This window comes from Scyliorhinus canicula, chromosome 13 (assembly GCF_902713615.1).
Source record: "Scyliorhinus canicula chromosome 13, sScyCan1.1, whole genome shotgun sequence".
NCBI lineage: Eukaryota > Metazoa > Chordata > Chondrichthyes > Carcharhiniformes > Scyliorhinidae > Scyliorhinus > Scyliorhinus canicula.
Window position 1 is genome coordinate 1,807,332 of NC_052158.1, and position 18,491 is coordinate 1,825,822.

Sequence of the window (18,491 nt, forward strand, 5' to 3'; positions counted from 1 at the left end):
TATACAGCTGCAACATGACTTGCCAATTCTTATACTCAATGCCCCGGCCAATGAAGGCAAGCATGCCGTATGCCTTCTTGACTACCTTCTCCACCTGTGTTGCCCCTTCCTGTGGACCTGTACACCTAGATCTCTCTGACTTTCAATACTCTTGAGGGTTCTACCATTCACTGTATATTCCCTAGCTGCATTAGACCTTCAAATGTGGAACAGGTGTAACGGAAACCGAGGGCAGGGGGGTGGGGGGGGGAGGGGGGTTTCCCACATTGCCCGTGGTTGGGGGAGAGGTGGGCGGGAACCTTCAAGCTGACAGAGATTGGGGCCTCCTTTCAAAATGGCGGCCCAATTTCTCAGGAGCCGGTCTCGTTGGCTCAGCTCCCCAGCCATGGAAGAATTAGTTCAATACGCTTTATTGAACTTGTTATGCAGTGCACACAGTTCACTGTGGGTTTGACACTCTACTAATCTAAGCGTGCTTACTATAACTAACTAGACCAGACTAGCTCTCAGCCACGTGTAGAAGGTGCGAACTGATATATACACCCTGACTGTCACTACAGTTGTCACCAGTGGAAAGAGCGTTATGGGAGAAGTGTTTTCAGAACCCCAAAATGTATCATGGAGTTCAACCAACCTCTCCCTTTAATGTATTGTTGCTTTTGAAGCACACGGCTTGGTCTCCAGGTGTGGTATTACAATTATGGACACGTGGGTTTTTAAACACAAAACAATGTTTATTCCATGAACTCAACTTTTAAATAAACATTGGATCACTTAACACTCCTTACTTCAAAGATAACCCCAAAAATAATAATATAATTGTTCCTTTAAACATCCAAGAGACTTAACACCTTTACCAGAAACATATCAGGTTAAGGACATTACTATTATGAGTTGAAATCACCCAAACGATTCAGAGATAGTCTTTCCTGGCAGAGATCACAGCAGCTCCAGCTCACTGCAAACACACAGACACACCCAACACTCTTTTCCTCAAAACTGAAACCAAAAATTGCTTAACCATTCATTTCTTAAAGGTACTCTCACATGAGTGCAGATCATGACACTTCCAAGCCGGGGTGTTGATGATGCAATGAGGTACCACTGGAGAGAACCCCGTGACGGACCAGTCCATCTCGTACGGTCAGTCCATCTCTGACGGGCCAACAATGTGCGGAGCTGGTCGGGGAATCTTCCTCGAGGGGCTCTGACCAGCCCCTCACGATGTGCTAAACTTATACAAAAAGAACAAAGAAGGTGGCGCAGTGGGTTAGCCCTGCTGCCTCACGGCGCCGAGGTCCCAGGTTCGATCCCGGCTCTGGGTCACTGTCCATGTGGAGTTTGCACATTCTCCCCGTGTTTGCGTGGGTTTCGCCCCCACAACCCAAAGATGTGCAGGGTGGGTGGATTGGCCACGCTAAATTGCCCCTTAATTGGAAAAAAACTGAATTGGGTACTCTAAATTTAAAGAGAAAAAAGAACAAAAAAATACAGCACAGGAACAGGCCCTTCGGCCCTCCCAGCCTGCCCCGATCACGTGTCTTATCCAGACCAACCGCCCGTATCCTTCTATAACCTGTCTGTTCATGTGCCTATCCAGATACGTCTTAAACATCGCTAACGTATCTGCCTCAACCACCTCACTTGGCAGCGCATTCCAGACCACCACCACCCTCTGTGTAAAAACCTCCCCCCGCAAATCCCCACTGAACCTTTCCCCCCTCACCTCGAACCTGTGCCCCCTTGTAATAGTCATTTCCGCCTTGGGAAAAAGCCTCCAACTGTTTAATAATAATAATAATAATAATCGCTTATTGTCACAAGTAGGCTTCAATGAAGTTACTGTGAAAAGCCCCTAGTCGCCAAATTCCGGCCCCTGTTCGGGGAGGCCGGCACAGGAATTGTACCCGCCCTGCTGGCCTTGATCTGCATTACAAGACAGCTGTTTAGCCCACTGTGCTAAACCAGCCCCTTCAGCCTATCTATAGGCCTAATAATTTTATAAACTTCTATCAGGCCGCCCGTCAGCCTCCGTCTCTCTAGGGAGAACCCTCCATACCAGGCAGCATCCTGGTAAACCTTTTCCGTACTCTCTCCAAAGCCTCCACGTCCTTCTGATAGTGCGGTGACCAGAATTGGGCACGTTATTCCAAATGTGGCCTCACCAACGTTCTATTTAACTGTAACGTAATTTGCGAGCTTCTATACTCGATGCCCCGTCTGATGAAGGCAAGCAGGCCATAAGCTTTCTTTACCAACGTTTCCACCTGTGCTGCCCCGTATCTCCCTGTCAGGTCCGCCTGTCGGGATTCTACGAGAGGACAGCACCTCTGTTGCCATGACGTCGCCCTGACGATGTGCCTGGTGGGTAAGAGAGCTCCAGAGAGGGCATCAACGACGTGCAGCTCCTCACTGCGTTTGTAGACGGAGCTGAACGTTGCAGCTTTAGCAACAGGCCTTCCACCCGGTACCGACTCGGCGTGGAGGGGATTCTTTAAGATAGATCTGAGTGTCTGATGACCGGTTTCAACAACTGCAGGGCGAGCATGCGTGAGGTCATGGGATATCTGACAGGAGAAGTGTGGAGCATGAAGCTCCTTTTCAGTTTGTGCACAACAGTTCTCAGTGTCAATGAGAGCCTTTGATGCAAAGGCTGTTTTGTGGAAGCTCGAGGCGCACACTGGAGGCGTCCAGTCGCGAACAAAGGGGTTTATTGACGAAAGGCAAAAGGCAGTTTGATAACAGGCACAGAGCATTATACAACAGGTCTTAACACTTCAATTCCCTGGTCCACGCTGGCTAGGCTTCCCGTCTCCAAGTTGGGGGTCGGCACCCCCCCCAACCCCCCCCTCCAACCCCCCCCCCCCCCTCCGACTCCTCAGGTGGCCAACGTGCTTTCCGATGACCTTCCGTTCACATTGACCTCGGTACGACCTCCGACCCCCGACCGGGCCACAACCCGCCCTTCCGAACAACCCCAACCCCAGGCGGAATTACGGGAAAAAAGCCAGATCTCCCACCCGGAACCCCTTGCTCTGCTCTGACCTCTGACCCTTCTGGGAGGCCTGACGCGCCTTCACCCTCCCCGCCAAATTTGGAAGCGCAAGACGGGGAAAGTTGAGAGGAGGCGGTTTCCAGAAAGGCTGGTTGGGCTGAGAGTGAGTAAGGGACCTGTTCCGGGGTGGTTTGTATCCCTAGCTGCCGAGGGAAGTGGGAGTTTAATAAAAAATAACTTACAGGAGGTGGGCGTTGCTGGCTACACCAGCATTTATTGTCCATCCCTAATTGCCCCTTGACAAGGTGGTGCTGAGCTGCCGTCTTGAAGCCGCTGCAGTCCCTGAGGTGTAGGTACACCCACCGTGCTGTTAGGGAGGGAGCTCCAGGATGTTGCCCCAGTGAACGAACCATAAGACATAGGAGCAGAATTAGGCCACTCGGCCCATCGAGTCTGCTCCGCCATTCAATCATGGCTGATATGTTTCTCATCCCCATTCTCCTGCCTTCTTCCCTTAACCCCTGATCCCCTAATTGATCAAGAACCTATCTATCTCTGTCTTAAAGACACTCAATGGTTCCTCCTCATCTCTGGTTTAAAGGATCGTCCCTTTAGTCTGAGATGGTGTCCTCTGCTTCTAGTTTTTCCTACAAGTGGAAACATCCTCTCCACGTCCACCCTATCCAGGCCTCGCAGTATCCTGTAAGTTTCAATAAGATTCCCCCCTCATCCTTCTAAACTCCCAACGAGTACAGACCCAGAGTCCTCAACCGTTCCTCATACGACAAGCTCTTCATTCCAGGGATCATTCTTGTCAACCTCCTCTGGACCCTCTCCAAGGCCACAGCACATCCTTCCTTAGATACTGTAGGGGCTGTACTGGACCTGGTATTGGGGAATGAGCCCGGCCAGGTGGGAGAAGTTTCAGTAGGGGAGCATTTCAGGAACAGTGACCACAATTCAGTAAGTTTTAAAGTGCTGGTGGACAAGGATAAGAGTGGTCCCAGGGTGAATGTGCTAAATTGGGGGAAGGCTAATTATAACAATATTAGGCGGGAACTGAAGAACCTAGATTGGGGGCGGATGTTTGAGGGTAAATCAACATCTGACATGTGGGAGGCTTTCAAATGTCAGTTGAAAAGAATTCAGGACCGGCGTGTTCCTTTGAGGAAGAAGGATAAATACGGCAAATTTCAGGAACATTGGATAACGAGAGATATTGTAGGCCTCGTCAAAAAGAAAAAGGAGGCATTTGTCAGGGCTAAAAGGCTGGGAACAGACAAAGCCTGTGTGGAATATAAGGAAAGTAGGAAGGAACTTAAGCAAGGAGTCAGGAGGGTTAGAAGGGGTCACGAAAAGTCATTGGCAAATAGGGTTAAGGAAAATCCCAAGGCTTTTTACACGTACATAAAAAGCAAGAGGGTAGCCAGGGAAAGGGTTGGCCCACTGAAGGATAGGCAAGGGAATCTATGTATGGAGCCAGAGGAAATGAGCGAGGGACTAAATGAATACTTTGCCTCAGTATTCACCAAAGAGAAGGAATTGGTGGATGTTGAGTCTGGAGAAGGGTGTGTAGATAGCCTGGGTCACATTGAGATCCAAAAAGACAAGGTGTTGGGCGTCTTGAAAAATATTAAGGTAGATAAGCCCCCAGGGCCTGATGGGATCTACCCCAGAATACTGAAGGAGGCTAGAGAGGAAATTGCTGAGGCCTTGACAGAAATCTTTGGATCCTCACCGTCTTCAGGTGATGTCCCGGAGGACTGGGGAATAGCCAATGATGTTCCTTTGTTTAAGAAGGTAGCGAGGATAATCCAGGGAACTACAGGCCGGTGAGCCTTACGTCAGTGGTAGGGAAATTACTGGAGAGAATTCTTCGAGACAGGATCTACTCCCATTTGGAAGCAAATGGACGTATTAGTGAGAGGCAGCATGGTTTTGTGAAGGGGAGGTCGTGTCTCACTAACTTGATAGAGTTTTTCGAGGAGGTCACAAAGATGATAGATACAGGTAGGGCAGTGGATGTTGTCTATATGGACTTCGGTAAGGCCTTTGACAAGGTCCCTCATGGTAGACTGGTACAAAAGGTGAAGTCACACAGGATCAGGGGTGAGCTGGCAAGGTGGATACAGAACTGGCGAAGTCATAGAAGGCAGAGAGTAGCAATGGAAGGGTGCTTTTCTGATTGGAGGGCTGTGACTAGTGGTGTTCCGCAGGGATCAGTGCTGGGACCTTTGCTGTTCGTAGTATACATAAATGATTTGGAGGAAAATGTAACTGGTCTCATTAGTAAGTTTGCAGACGACAGAAGGGTTGGTGAAATTGCGGATAGCAATGAGGACTGTCAGAGGTGCAGGAGGATTTAGATTGTTTGCAGACTTGGGCGGAGAGATGGCAGATGGAGTTTAGAATCATAGAATTTACAGTGCAGAAGGAGGCCATTCGGCCCATCGAATCTGCACTGGCCCTTGGAAAGAGCACCCTACCCAACCCCACACCTCCACCCTATCCCCATAGCCCAGTAACCCCACCCAACACTAAGGGCAATTTTGTACACTCAGAGCAATTTAGCACGGCCAATCCACCTAACCTGCACATCTTTGGACTGTGGGAGGAAACTGGAGCACCCGGAGGAAACCCACGCAGACACGGGGAGAATTTGCAGACTCCGCAAAGACAGAACCAAGCCAGAAATCAAACCTGGGATCCTGGAGCTGTGAAGCAATTGTGCTAACCACCATGCTACCGTGCTGCCGGACAAATGTGAGGTAATGCATTTTGGAAGGTCTAATGCAGGTAGGGAATATACAGTGAATGGTAGAACCCGCAAGAGTATTGAAAGTCAGAGAGATCTTGGTGTACAGGTCCACAGGAAGGAGCAACACAGGTGGAGAAGGTAGTCAAGAAGGCATACGGCATGCTTGCCTTCATTGGCCGGGGCATTGAGTATAAGAATTGGCAAGTCATGTTGCAGCTGTATAGAACCTTAGTTAGGCCACACTTGGAGTATAGCGTTCAATTCTGGTCGCTACGCTACCAGAATGATGTGGAGGCTTTAGAGAGGGCGCAGAAGGGATTTACCAGGATGTTGCCTGGTATGGAGGGCATTAGCTATGAGGAGCGGTTGAATAAACTCGGTTTGTTCTCACTGGAACAACGGAGGTTGAGGGGCGACCTGATAGAGGTCTACAAAATTGTGAGGGGCATATACAGAGTGGATAGTCAGAGGCTTTTCCCCAGGGTAGAGGGGTCAATGACTAGGGGGCATAGGTTTAAGGTGCGAGAGGCAAGGTTTAGAGGAGATCTACGAGGCAGGTTTTTTACACAGAGGGTAGTGGGTGCCTGGAACTCGCTGCCGGAGGAGGTGGTGGAAGCAGGGACGATAGTGACATTTAAGGGGCATCTTGACAAATACATGAATAGGATGGGAATAGAGGGATACGGACCCCGGAAGTGTAGAAGTGGTCGGCACGGGCTTGGAGGGCCGAAGGGCCTGTTCCTGTGCTGTACTTTTCTTTGTTCTTTGTTCTTTGTATACGGGGCCCAAAAATGCTCACAATGCTCCAAATGGGGTCTGACCAGGCCCTTGTACGGCCTCAGAAGTACATCCCTGCTCTTGTATTCGAGCCCTCTCGACATGAATGCTAACATTACATTTGCCTTCCTAACTGCCGACTGAACCTGCACGCTAACCTTAAAAGAATCGTCAACAAGGACTCCCAAGTCCCTTTGTGCTTCTGCTTTCCTAAGCATCTCCCCATTTAGAAAATAGTCTCACCTCCGATAGGCCGATATATTTCCCAGTCAGGATGGGGAGTGACTTGGAGGGGAACCTCCAGGTGGGAGGTGATCCCAGGTATCTGCTGCTCTTGTCCTTCTAGATGGTGGTGGCCGTGGGTTTGGAAGGTGCTGCCTGAGGAGCCTCGGTCAGTTCCTGCAGTGAATCTTGTCGATGGTGCAGACGGCTGACACTGTCCATCGGAGGTGGAGGGAGGGAATGTTTGTGGATTGTACCCTCCAGGATAAAATCTAGAGAATTGACTGGGTCACTTCAGGATTACGTCAGGTGCCATGTTGCAGTGGGGCGCAGTGGTTAGCACCGTTGCCTCACAGCTCCAGGGTCCCAGGTTCGATTCCCGGCTTGGGTCACTGTCTGTGCGGAGTCTGCACGTTCTCCCCGTGCCTGCGTGGGTTTCCTCCGGGTGCTCCGGTTTCCTCCCACAAGTCCCGAAAGACGTGCTGTTAGGTGAATTGGACATTCTGAATTCTCCCTCTGTGTACCCGAACAGGCGCCGGAATGTGGCGACTAGGGGCTTCTCACAGTAACTTCATTGCAGTGTTTTTTTTTTCTTTTTTATATAAATTCAGAGTAGCCAATTCATTTTTTCCAATTAAGGGGCAATTTAGCGTGGCCAATCCACCTACCCTGCACATCTTTGGGTTGCGGGGGTGAGACCCACGCAAACACGGGGAGAATGTGCAAACTCCACACGGACAGTGACCCAGAGCCGGGATCGAACCTGGGACCTCGGCGCCGTGAGGCAGCAGGGCTAACCCACTGCCCCACCGTGCTGCCTTTAATTGCAGTGTTCAGCCTATTTGTGACAATAAAGATTATTATTATTTCTCACGGTCAATCCACCTAACCACATCTTTGCAGTGTGGGAGGAAACCGGAGCACCCGGAGGAAACCCACGCAGACACGGGGAGAACGTGCAGACTCCGCCCAGACAAGGCTGGAATTGAACCCAGGTCCTTGTCGCTGAGAACCGGCAGTGCTAACCACTGTGCCACCGTGCTGCCCCTTTTTTTTCAGTTTGGAGGAGGTCTGTAGTAAATTTCCCCGAGATCAGTGTTGGGACCTTCGTTCTTCCCCATGTACATTAGTAACCTAGCCTATACTGTGCAAAGCTTGATTTCCAAATTTACGTATGGCACAAAGATTGTCAACCGGGATGAGGACATGGACATGTTGGTGGACTGGGCAGGCAAGTGGCAGATGAAGTTCAATGGAGAAACATGCAAAGTGATTCATTTTGGCAGGAAGGATATGGAAGGAAAGTTTAAAACAAAGGGAGAAATTCTAAAGGAGTTGCAGGAATAGAGGGATCTCAGTGTGTATGTACATAAATTATTGAAGATGGCAGGGCATGTGGCTGGAGCAGTAAATGAAGCCTAGGTTTTATTAATACGGGATTAGATACAAGACCAAGGAGATCACATTGAACACTAGTTAGGGTTCATTGTGGGTCATTTTTCCTCCTGATACTTTTGTGTTGTCTCTCAAATTTGATTGGTCAGATCTTGTATGGTAGCACAGTAGCACAGTGGTTAGCACTGTTGCTTCACAGCACCAGGGTCCCAGGTTCGATTCCCGGCTTGGGTCACTGTCTGTGCGGAATCTGTACGTTCTCCCTGTGTCTGCGTGGGCTTCCTCCGGGTGCTCCGGTTTCCTCCCACAAGTCCCGAAAGACGCGCTATTAGGTGAATTGGACATTCTGAATTCTCCCTCTGTGACCCGAACAGGCGCCGGAATGTGAGACTAGGGGCTTTTCACAGTAACTTCATTGCAGTGTTAATGTAAGCCTACTTGTGACAATAAAGATTATTATTATTATACAGCTTGGTTCGTTGAAGACTTCAGATTATTGTGTGTTTTCAAAGGTATAGACTCAGCTGGGACCTTGAGCTTCAATTTTTCCAGTTCAGTTCTGATGTCTCAGGCCGAAGACTAATCCATTTTTAATCTGATCATTATTTAGCTGTCCAGGATTCTGCATTACTGCCATGATATACCATTCAATGATCTAAGTTTCATTCTGAACTCTAGTGTTGAATACGTAACATTCATATGTAACATTCACTTCAGGTTCAAAAATGTGCATTCAAGGCGTTCAAAATCTGTTATCTTTTTAATTGCTCATCTGTTAGATTTAGGGTGCTACACACTGTGTCGCAGTCCTTGCCCAGTGGTTTTTAACAATGTGGCTACTCTTATCCATTCAGACGTGTTTGTTAAGTCTGCTGCAATCCTATAGTCTAGAAATTGGAAGTGCAAAAACTGCCTGTTTTTCCAGGTAGCATTTATCAATTGGACTGGAGGTGGGATTGGAAAATTTACTACAACCGTTTCACTCACTCAGTAATTTATCTGCAGTGTCTGTCTATAGTTACTTTGCCCTTTTGCCCTGCGGCCAGTACTTTCACTTGTGGCCTGTGTGTGCTTTTCATTTCTCCTTTTTCTCTGCAGACCATAATTTCACTTGCAGCCTGTGCGCACTTTTCCTTTTTTTTTTTCTTTTCTCGTCAGCTTTTGCGCAGATTTGTACTTCCCATGTGCCATTCTGAAATTTCTCTCTCGCATCCGTTGTCTGTTTTCCTTGGCTCTTTTCGGCAGCTTTTGTTGGGGTTGCAACTCTTTTTTGCAGGGTGCAAAAATCTGTTTTTTTTCTGCACTTCATGCATCAAAACAGCTGGCCCATTCGGCGGTTGATGTGACGAAGAGCCTTTATTGTATTGCCCTAAGATGTCTTCCTCCAGAGGCTGCCTCACGGCACTGCAAAGCCAGGTAGTCATGTCATATATTCAGTACGCTTGCAGCTCCACGGCCCAAACAAACCTATCTTCAGTGCGTCGTTGGTGCCTATGGAGATGCACCCTACGCGATTGTTTGCTGCGGAATAAAATCAATCTATTTTTGATACAAAACTATGACATTGCTATGGAGTTATCCTAATCACAGAAAGTCTTTTGCGACATCAAGCACAGTTTAACCAAATTATTTACTGAGGAGTGACCCAATCCAGCTTAAGACAAAATACACAGGTTAAAAAAAGATATAAAGCATACGTAATCTGCAGTTGACAACGTAACGTGTTGGGAACAAGAAGAACACAAAAATATTTTTTAAAAGCTAAGTAACAAAGCAGATGCTAGGTAAGTAAAGGGATTTGTAAGGTATTTATACTTGTATTGGTAAACCTTAGAATTAGGGCGTAGTTTTAAGTGTGTTTAATTTAATGCTTCTGTGCCTGGGAGGGTAAAACCTGTTTTTAAATTCATGCCGGACAGAGGTGTTATTATGCGTGGGGGTTGGTTAAGTTCCACCTGTGTTTCCATTATGCTTAGAGAGGGCACGAAGAATAAATCGAAGGGATAGTCGTAGAGCGCAGGAGAATTTAGGGCAGCACGGCAGCATTGTGGATAGCACAATTGCTTCACAGCTCCAGCGTCCCAGGTTCGATTCCGGCTTGGGTCTGTGCGGAGTCTGCACGTTCTCCCCGTGTGTGCGTGGGTTTTCGTTTGGCTGCTCCGGTTTCCTCCCACAGTCCAAAGATGTGCAGGTTAGGTGGATTGGCCGTGATAAATTGCCCTTAGTGTCCAAAATTGCCCTTAGTGTTGGGTGGGGTTACTGGGTTATGGGGATAGGGTGGAGGTGTTGACCTTGGGTAGGGTGCTCTTTCCAAGAACCGGTGCAGACTCGATGGGGCGAATGGCTTCCTTCTGCACTGTAGATTCTATGAAATATGGACTGGTCAAGTGGACACTACAGTGGAATTCAACGATAAAATCCAGACAACGGCTTCCATACTTATTTCAACTCACGCTCCGCAGGTTGCAGGAAACCTCAAACCTGATAACCACTTCAGATAACTTTCTGCTGTCGCCATCGTTCCAGCTCAGTCTGTCTTTAGCAACTGAGGCCTTGTCAGGCAGAAAAGCTTTCAAGTTTCAGTTGAATTTGATGGCAGTTAGAGATAGGTAGTGAGGAAGAAGGCCGGGTTCACTGCTCTGCGAGGAGCAGTTGGTTCAGAAGGCTAGGGAGGGAACATGTCTCTCAGCCTTGTTGGAAGAAAAGCCATACCATGGAGTAATGGTTAAGAAAACAAGTGCGGAAATCGGAGGAGCAGCTGGTTAAGGAAGCTAGAGAAATAAAAAGAAGTTTCCAAGAAGTCTGAGATTAAAGAGAGCTGTTAAATGGCCTGTCCCTGTTCAGAGTTTTTAAATTTAGAGTACCCAATTTTTTTTCTCCCGCGATTGAGGGGCAATGTGGCCAATCCATCTAACCTGCACATCTTTGGGTTGTGGGGGTGAAACCCACGCAGACACGGGGAGAATGTGCAAACTCCACACGGACAGTGACCCAGAGCCGGGATTCGAACCCGGGTCCTCAGCGCCGCAGTACCAGTGCTGACCACTGCGCCGCATGCCGCCCGTGGTTTTTTTTTCCATGTCGAGTCGAGTTTTAACCGTGTGCATGGGTGAGTTTGCTTTTCGCCAAGTAAATACCAATGTTCTAGTTCTCACACATTTTTGCTTAAAGAGACATTCGTGGTATGTGATTGTTGAAGGCACAGGCTGGAGTTCATTGACGCCCTGGAGGAGGTCTTGCCGGACCTCCACGGGCAGGCGGTTCAGAGGTTTGACCCGGCAGCAATTCAAGCAGGCCTTTACCCCACCGGCAGTGACTCGGGGCGTTGGCCCAGTGACAACGAAGGAGTGCTCTCGCACACCGGTTAGCGCTGACCTCGATCAGATTGGTGGTGACTAAGCAATATTCTCGTTCCTGGCTGCCCTCCCACGGAGGAAATTGCGCACGGCTAGACACGGAGGTACCAGTGCAAAGAACAGCCAACTGGGCTGATGGTTGGTTAGCTCTGTGGCATGGGGGAGGGGGAGGGGTTGGCGGGCTGGTGTTTCATGGTCCCCTCCCCTCCTCTCACTCGCCCCTCCCCCCCGAAAACTGACTGTTGGGAGCCAGATTGGTGGCGCAGTGGGTTAGCCCAGCTGCCTCACGGCGCCGAGGTCCCAGGTTCGATCCCGGCTCTGGGTCACTGTCCGTGTGGAGTTTGTACATTCTCCCGGCGTGTCGGAGTGGCGTGAACCACTCCGGCGTCGGGCCGCCCCAAAGGTGTGGAAGACTCCGCACATTGAGGGGCTAGGCCCGCGCCGGAGTGGCTCCCGCTCCGCCGGCCGGCGTGAACGGCCTTTGGCGCCCCGCCAGCCGGGGCCGAAAAAGGACTTCGCCGCCGGCGTAAGTCCGCGCATGCGCCGGAGCATCAGCGGCTCTGCCATGGTGAAGAAAAAGAGTGCCCCCACGGCACAGGCCCCCCCCCACGGGTGGGCCCCGATCGTGGGCCAGACTTACGCCCGCCCGCGCCGCCAATCCCGCCAGTCAGGTAGGTGGTTTAATCCACGCCGGCGGGAGAGGCTAGTCAGCGCCGGGACTTCCCCATCGCGACCGGCGCAGCGCGATTCCCACCCCCGCCGAATCCCGTGTGGCGGAGAATTCGGGATACGGCAGGGGCGGGATTGACGCCGGCCCCGGGCGATTCTCCGACCCGGCAGGGGGGGTCGGAGAATCCCGCCCAAAGTCTTTCAGTTCCCGAATGCCATATTGATCCCAAATTGCCACTGTCGTGCCTGAACAAAAGCATGTCTTTAACCCGTATACGATAGCCAAGTGACCACAAATTGTTTCAAACAATATTTTATTCACTGACACACAATGTTAAGTTATTTCAAACACACACACATACGTTGAACTAGGAAGCTGTTACATGCAAGACCTTAACTTTCAAGTACTGGGCAGATATGGCCTTTATCTGGAGTCCGCGGTGTTGCTGGTCGTCGATGTCCTTGGCTCTGGTCCTCCTGGTCGATGGTCTTCCTGTTCTTTGGCCGGTGAAGGGTCACCGTTGTTGGTTGCTGTCCAGAGCGAGTGAGGGGTTGTGCCGCACCTTTCAGCCCCGGGGGGGGGGGGGGGTTGCCTCCCTTTTGGGCGGTCCCGGGTGGACTTCCAATCAATCGATCGGGGCTTGGTCACCCTGATCGATTAGGTCCAATCAAGATCTGGCACCTTGATGGTGGGGCATTTCCTTACCAGCCATGTCTGTTGGTGTCCGAGCCACGTAGGGTTTCTCACAGAAGGAAACAGACGCCACCAAGTCTGCTGCACGATATCGATTTGCATTCTAAGCCCGGGCTGGCCGCTTTCCTGGGCTGTTTGCAAAGTCTGGGCTGCAGCCTGTTTGTCCCTGAACTTGGCCACTTTTCCCAGCATCCTCTGCCGGTACGCCAGTTTAGGTGGCTACCCCAGCAAAATCTGGATTCCTCTAAGAAGGAAAAACAGGTTTGAGGCTACAGGCAACACAAGTGGAACCAGAAAAAAAAATCAGGCTTGATCTGATTGATTGGTCCCCTGTTCCGACAACAGATAAATCCGGTGTTAGGGGTAGGGAGGGGGCGAAATTGGGAGAGCCGTTTCACAGACTAGTCAAGTAACTTCCTGACAGTCACACACTTGGAATTGTACATTACAGACAATGTCCCAGAAACCATCTTCACCAAGGCTGGGTAAGGCCATAAAACATAGAAGCATGATTAGGTCATTCGGCCCATCGAGTCCGCTCCGCCATTCAATCATGGCTGATATGTTTCTCATCCCCTTTCTCCTGCCTTCTCCCCATAACCCCTGATCCCCTTATTGATCAAGAACCTATCTATCTCTGTCTTAAAGACACTCAGTGATTTGGCCTCCACAGCCTTCTGCAGCAAAGAGTTCCACAGATTCACCCACCCTCTGGCTGAAGAAATTCCTCCTCATCTCTGTTTTAAAGGATCGTCCCTTTAGTCTGAGATTGTGTCCTCTGTTTCTAATTTTTCCTACAAGTGGAAACATCCTCTCCACGTCCACTCTATCCAGGCCTCGCAGTATCCTGTAAGTTTCAATAAGATCCCCCCTCATCCTTCTAAACTCCAACGTGTACAGACCCAGAGTCCTCAACCGTTCCTCATACGGCAACCTCTTCATTCCAGGGATCATTCTTGTGAACCTCCTCTGGACCCTTTCCAAGGCCAGCACATCCTTCCTTAGATACGGGGCCCAAGACTGCTCACAATACTCCAAATGGGGTCTGACCAGAGCCTTATACAGCCTCAGAAGTACATCCCTGCTCTTGTATTCTAGCCCTCTCGACATGAATGCTTTGGAAAACTCTTCTCCTCCGGGATGTTTTGAGGTGAGGAGAGTAAGTGCACCTTTCTGACTGTTGTTTTTTTTTTGTTTATTGTTGCTCTGTTGTGAGGGAAGCGAGCGGAGGGGCGGGGGGGGGGGGGGGGGGGGTTTGGGAGCTGGTGGCACCTTGGGCAGGGGCTGCCAGACTAGCTGGGTGGGCTAGTTAACGGGAGCGCAGTGGGGGGGTTGATCATGTGGGTAGTAGTAGCAATGGGGGGGGGGGTGGTTTTGTGTAGGGGTTGGGGGTGGGGAGCTGCTGACGAAGGTCTTGTTGCTGGGGAGTTATTTGGGAGGGATCGGTGACGATGGACATCTGGGAGTGGGCCTGGAGGGCCACGTGGCCCGGGCGAGGGGCTGGCCTAAGAAAGGGAGGGAGGGGGGGGTATGGTTATCGGCAGGAGGGAGTCGCCCTCCAACCAGGCAGATCACATGGAACATGAAGGGGCTGAATGGGCCAGTCAAACGGTCGGGTGCTTTTGCACATTTGAGGACGGACGTGGCCCTTTGACAAGAGACACATTTGAAGATCGGGTACCAGACAAGGCTAAGCGAAGGGTAGTTCGGGCAAGTTTTCCATTTGGGGTTAGATATGAAGGCGCGTGGGGTCAATAAGTGAGTGGCGTTTGAGTTGAGGAATATCGTAGCTGGGGAGAGGTTTGGGATGGTAAGCGGGAAATAGGAGAGGATACCAGTGGTCGTAGTTAATGTTTACGCCCCAAACTGGGATGATGTGGAGTTCATGAGGCGAGTAGTGGGGAAGGCCCCAGACCTGGACTGGCTGATATGGGGGCGGGTGGGGGCGGACTTTAATATGGTCATTGATCCGGGGATGGACCGGTCAAGTTCGAGATTGGGGAGGGTGTCGGCGGTGGCAAAGAACTTTATGGAGCACACGGCGGGGGGGGGGGGGGGGGGGTGTGGACCCGTAGAGGTTTGGGAGGCCGAGTTTTCATATTTCTCCCATGTACACGGGGTTTACTCCCGGATTGATTTTTTGGGGGTGGGTATCGTTGCTGGTGGGGGTGGTGGTCTCGGGGAAACTTGGTGATCGTGGTTTCAGACCACGCGCTGCATGGGGGGGGGGGGGGGGGGGGGGGACCTGTGAGTGGAGCAGGGGGTGAGCCCAGCACCCCACAGTGGAGGCTGGATGTAGGATTACTAATGGAGGAGGAGGTGTGTGAGTGTAGGTGAGGGCCGCCATCCCGGGGTACGTGGAACTAAACGACACAGGTGAGGTCTTGGCCACTACGCTGTGGGAGGGTGATTTAGGGAGAGTTTCTATCGGTTCGGGTGCACAGGGAGAAGGAGGAACGAGCAGAGATGGCAGGGTTGGTGGACATGATTCTGGGGTTGGAGAGGAGGTACGCGGAGGTCCCAGAGGCGGGATTGTTGAAGGAGAAGCAGAAGCTCCAGATGGAGTTTGGGTTGGTGTCCACAAGGAAGGCAGTGGGGCAGTTGTGGAGGGCCAGGGGGGCAGTGTATGAGTACGGGGAGAAGGCTAGGAGGATGCTGGCCCACCAGCTCTGGAAGCAAGAGGCGGCGAGGGAGATTGGTCTGGTGAAGGATGGCAAGGGTGGAGGGGTATTGGACCCGGTGGGGGTGAACTGGGTATTTGAGGAATTCAACAGGAGGCTTTATGAATCGGAACCCCCCCCGAGTTGGGGGGGGGGGGAATGCAGTATTTTCTGGACGGGCTGGAATTGCCCAGGGTGGAGCAGGGCCTGGTAGAGGGGCTGGGAGAACACGTTGGACTGGTGGAGATGACGGAGGGCATGGGGGCAATGCAGGCATTTCTTGGCAACTTGTCCTGTGCCGACAGCCTGAGGAGAGAAACATTCTCTCTGCCCCAACTCTCGTCAAAACCAGTGCACGGCTTTAAAGATCTCTCCTGCCTGCCCACCCCCTCCTTCTTTCATTCGCCAAAAAGAGACCCCAGCCAGCCTGCCCTTACCCTGATGTGCACGACCCTACACTTTTCTGGTTTCAAAAGCCTGGTCAATCTTCGCTGCCCCCTCTCCACGATATCCCTTTTCCACAACATGGCTCCACCAAGTGCAGAACAGTGGTTGTGCAGAAGCCAAGCGCAACGTACCTGCTTTTCAATTGCATCGCTCCAGAACCTCGTCGTTGGTTTGCATTAGTTACTGCCTGCAAATGTGCGGCCTAACCTTGAATGGTTGGCCCATTAATTCAACCCTTAGTTCCTCTTCCCCCACCCAAGTCCGAACTGATGTAATATTTTGTCTCCCCCCCCCCCCCCCCCCCCCCACCAAGCAAACTGGGCTGCACCTCACATTTAATGGGGGGTTAAGACATTAAAACCAAGGCCCCAACTGACTGCCTGCCCGGTTACGCTAAGATCCTGTGACAGCTTTTTCCGAAAGCAGAAGTCTCCAGTGACTTGGTCAACATTCGTCCCTCAGTCAACGCCACAGCAACAGAGAACCTGGTCGGCGTCACATTGCCACGTCTGGCAGCTCACTGGCCAAAAATTGGCAGCCCCCGCCCCTTGTCCTACATTGTAGCAAATTTACTTCCACAAGTCTTTCACTTAAATATTCTGAAAAGCGGCCCATTATAATCAAAATCTGGAAATATAGCAAATAGGAGACCGCCATTCGGCCCCTCAATATGTTCATGGCCAATCATCCAACTCAAAGACCCGATCCTGCCTACTCCCCACATCTTTTGATATCCATGGGGAGGCGGTGGAGTAGTGATAGTGTCACTGGGCTAGTAATCCAGAGAGCCAGGATAATGCTCTGGGGACCCAGGTTCAAATCCCACCACTACCGACGGTGAAATTTTAATTCAATAAAAACCTAGAATTAAGTCTAATGATGAATCAGTTTTTGTAAAAACCCATCTGGTTCACTAATGTCCTTTAGGGAAGGAAATCTGCCGTCCTTACCTGGTCTGGTCGACTCCTAGCTGCCCCCTCAAGGGCAATTAGGGATGGGCAATAAATGCTGGCACAGCCTGCGACGCCCACGTTCCATTAACAAATACGAACAGATCCCCTTCTCTCCCAAATGCCATAGAGTTATACAGCATGGAAACAGGCCCTTCGGCCCAGCTTGTCCATGCTGCCCAGTTTCTATCACTAAGCTAGCCCCCACTTGCCCGCATTTGGCCCATATCCCTCTATACCCATCCTGCCCATGTAACTAACTGCTTTTTAAAGGACAAAATTGTACCCACCTCGACCACTGCCTCTGGCAGCCCGTTCCAGACACTCACCACCCTCTGTGTGAAGAAATTTCCCCTCTGGTCTCTTTTGTATCTCTCCCCTCTCACCTTAAACCTATACCCTCTAGTTCTAGACCCCTCGACCTTTGGGAAAAGATGTTGACTCTCTACCTTATCGATGCCCCTCATTATTTTATAGACCTCTATAAGATCACCCCTAAGCCCCCTACGCTCCAGGCAAAAAGGTCCCAATCTATCCGGCCTCTCCTTATAACTCAGACCATCAACTCCCGGTAGCATCCTCGTAAATCTCTTCTGCACTCTGTCTAGTTTAACAAAATCCGTCACATAAGAGGATGACCATATCTAACTCCTTAATGAAAACATAGGGTTTTTCTTTTGTAAATTTAGAGTATACCCAATTCATTTTTTCCAATTAAGGGGCAATTTAGCGTGGCCAATCCACCTACCCTACACATCTTTGGGTGGTGGGGGCGAAACCCACGCAAACACGGGGAGAATGTGCAAACTCCTCACGGACAGTGAGCCAGAGCCGGGATCGAACCCGGGACCTCGGCGCCATGGGGCAGCAGGAAACATAAAATCTTTTGGCCTCAACTTCTTTGTGGTAAGGAATTCCAAATGCCGACCACTCTCTGGAAGAAACTTCTCCTCCTCTCCGTCTTACACGGTTCGCCCTGTATCCTTGGACTGTGACCCTGGTTCTGGATACCTCACCATCGGGAACATCATCTTGTATCCACCCTGTCTCGCTGTTAGAATTACTGACCACCATTGTCAGTGTTCCTACTTTGTAAATCAGGCTTTCCGATGGGAAATTGTGTGCAGTCCGTTGCAGTTTCCCCCCATATCCATGAGTAGCCGCACTGCTCCATAAACCCCTCTGCCCACCTTGCTCTGCTACTTTATTCAATATAAATTTAGAGTACCCAATTCATTTTTTCCAATTAAGGGGCAATTTAGCGTGGCCAATCCACCTACCCTGCGCACCTTTGGGTTGTGGGGGCGAAACCCACGCAGACACGGGGAGAATGTGCAAACTCCACACGGACAGTGACCCAGGGCAGGGATCGAACCTGGGACCTCGGCGTCGATGCTATCCACTGCGCCACCGTGCTGCCCCTGCCCTTCTCCTGTTAAGGTGCTCCCTTGAGACAATGCTTTATGAGATAGGTAACCTAGTGACCATACACCTTGGGATGGCTGGTATCGGAGGTTTGTGCTGAAATGCTGCTGCACGCCTCCGCGGACCGTCTCGCGATGTTATGG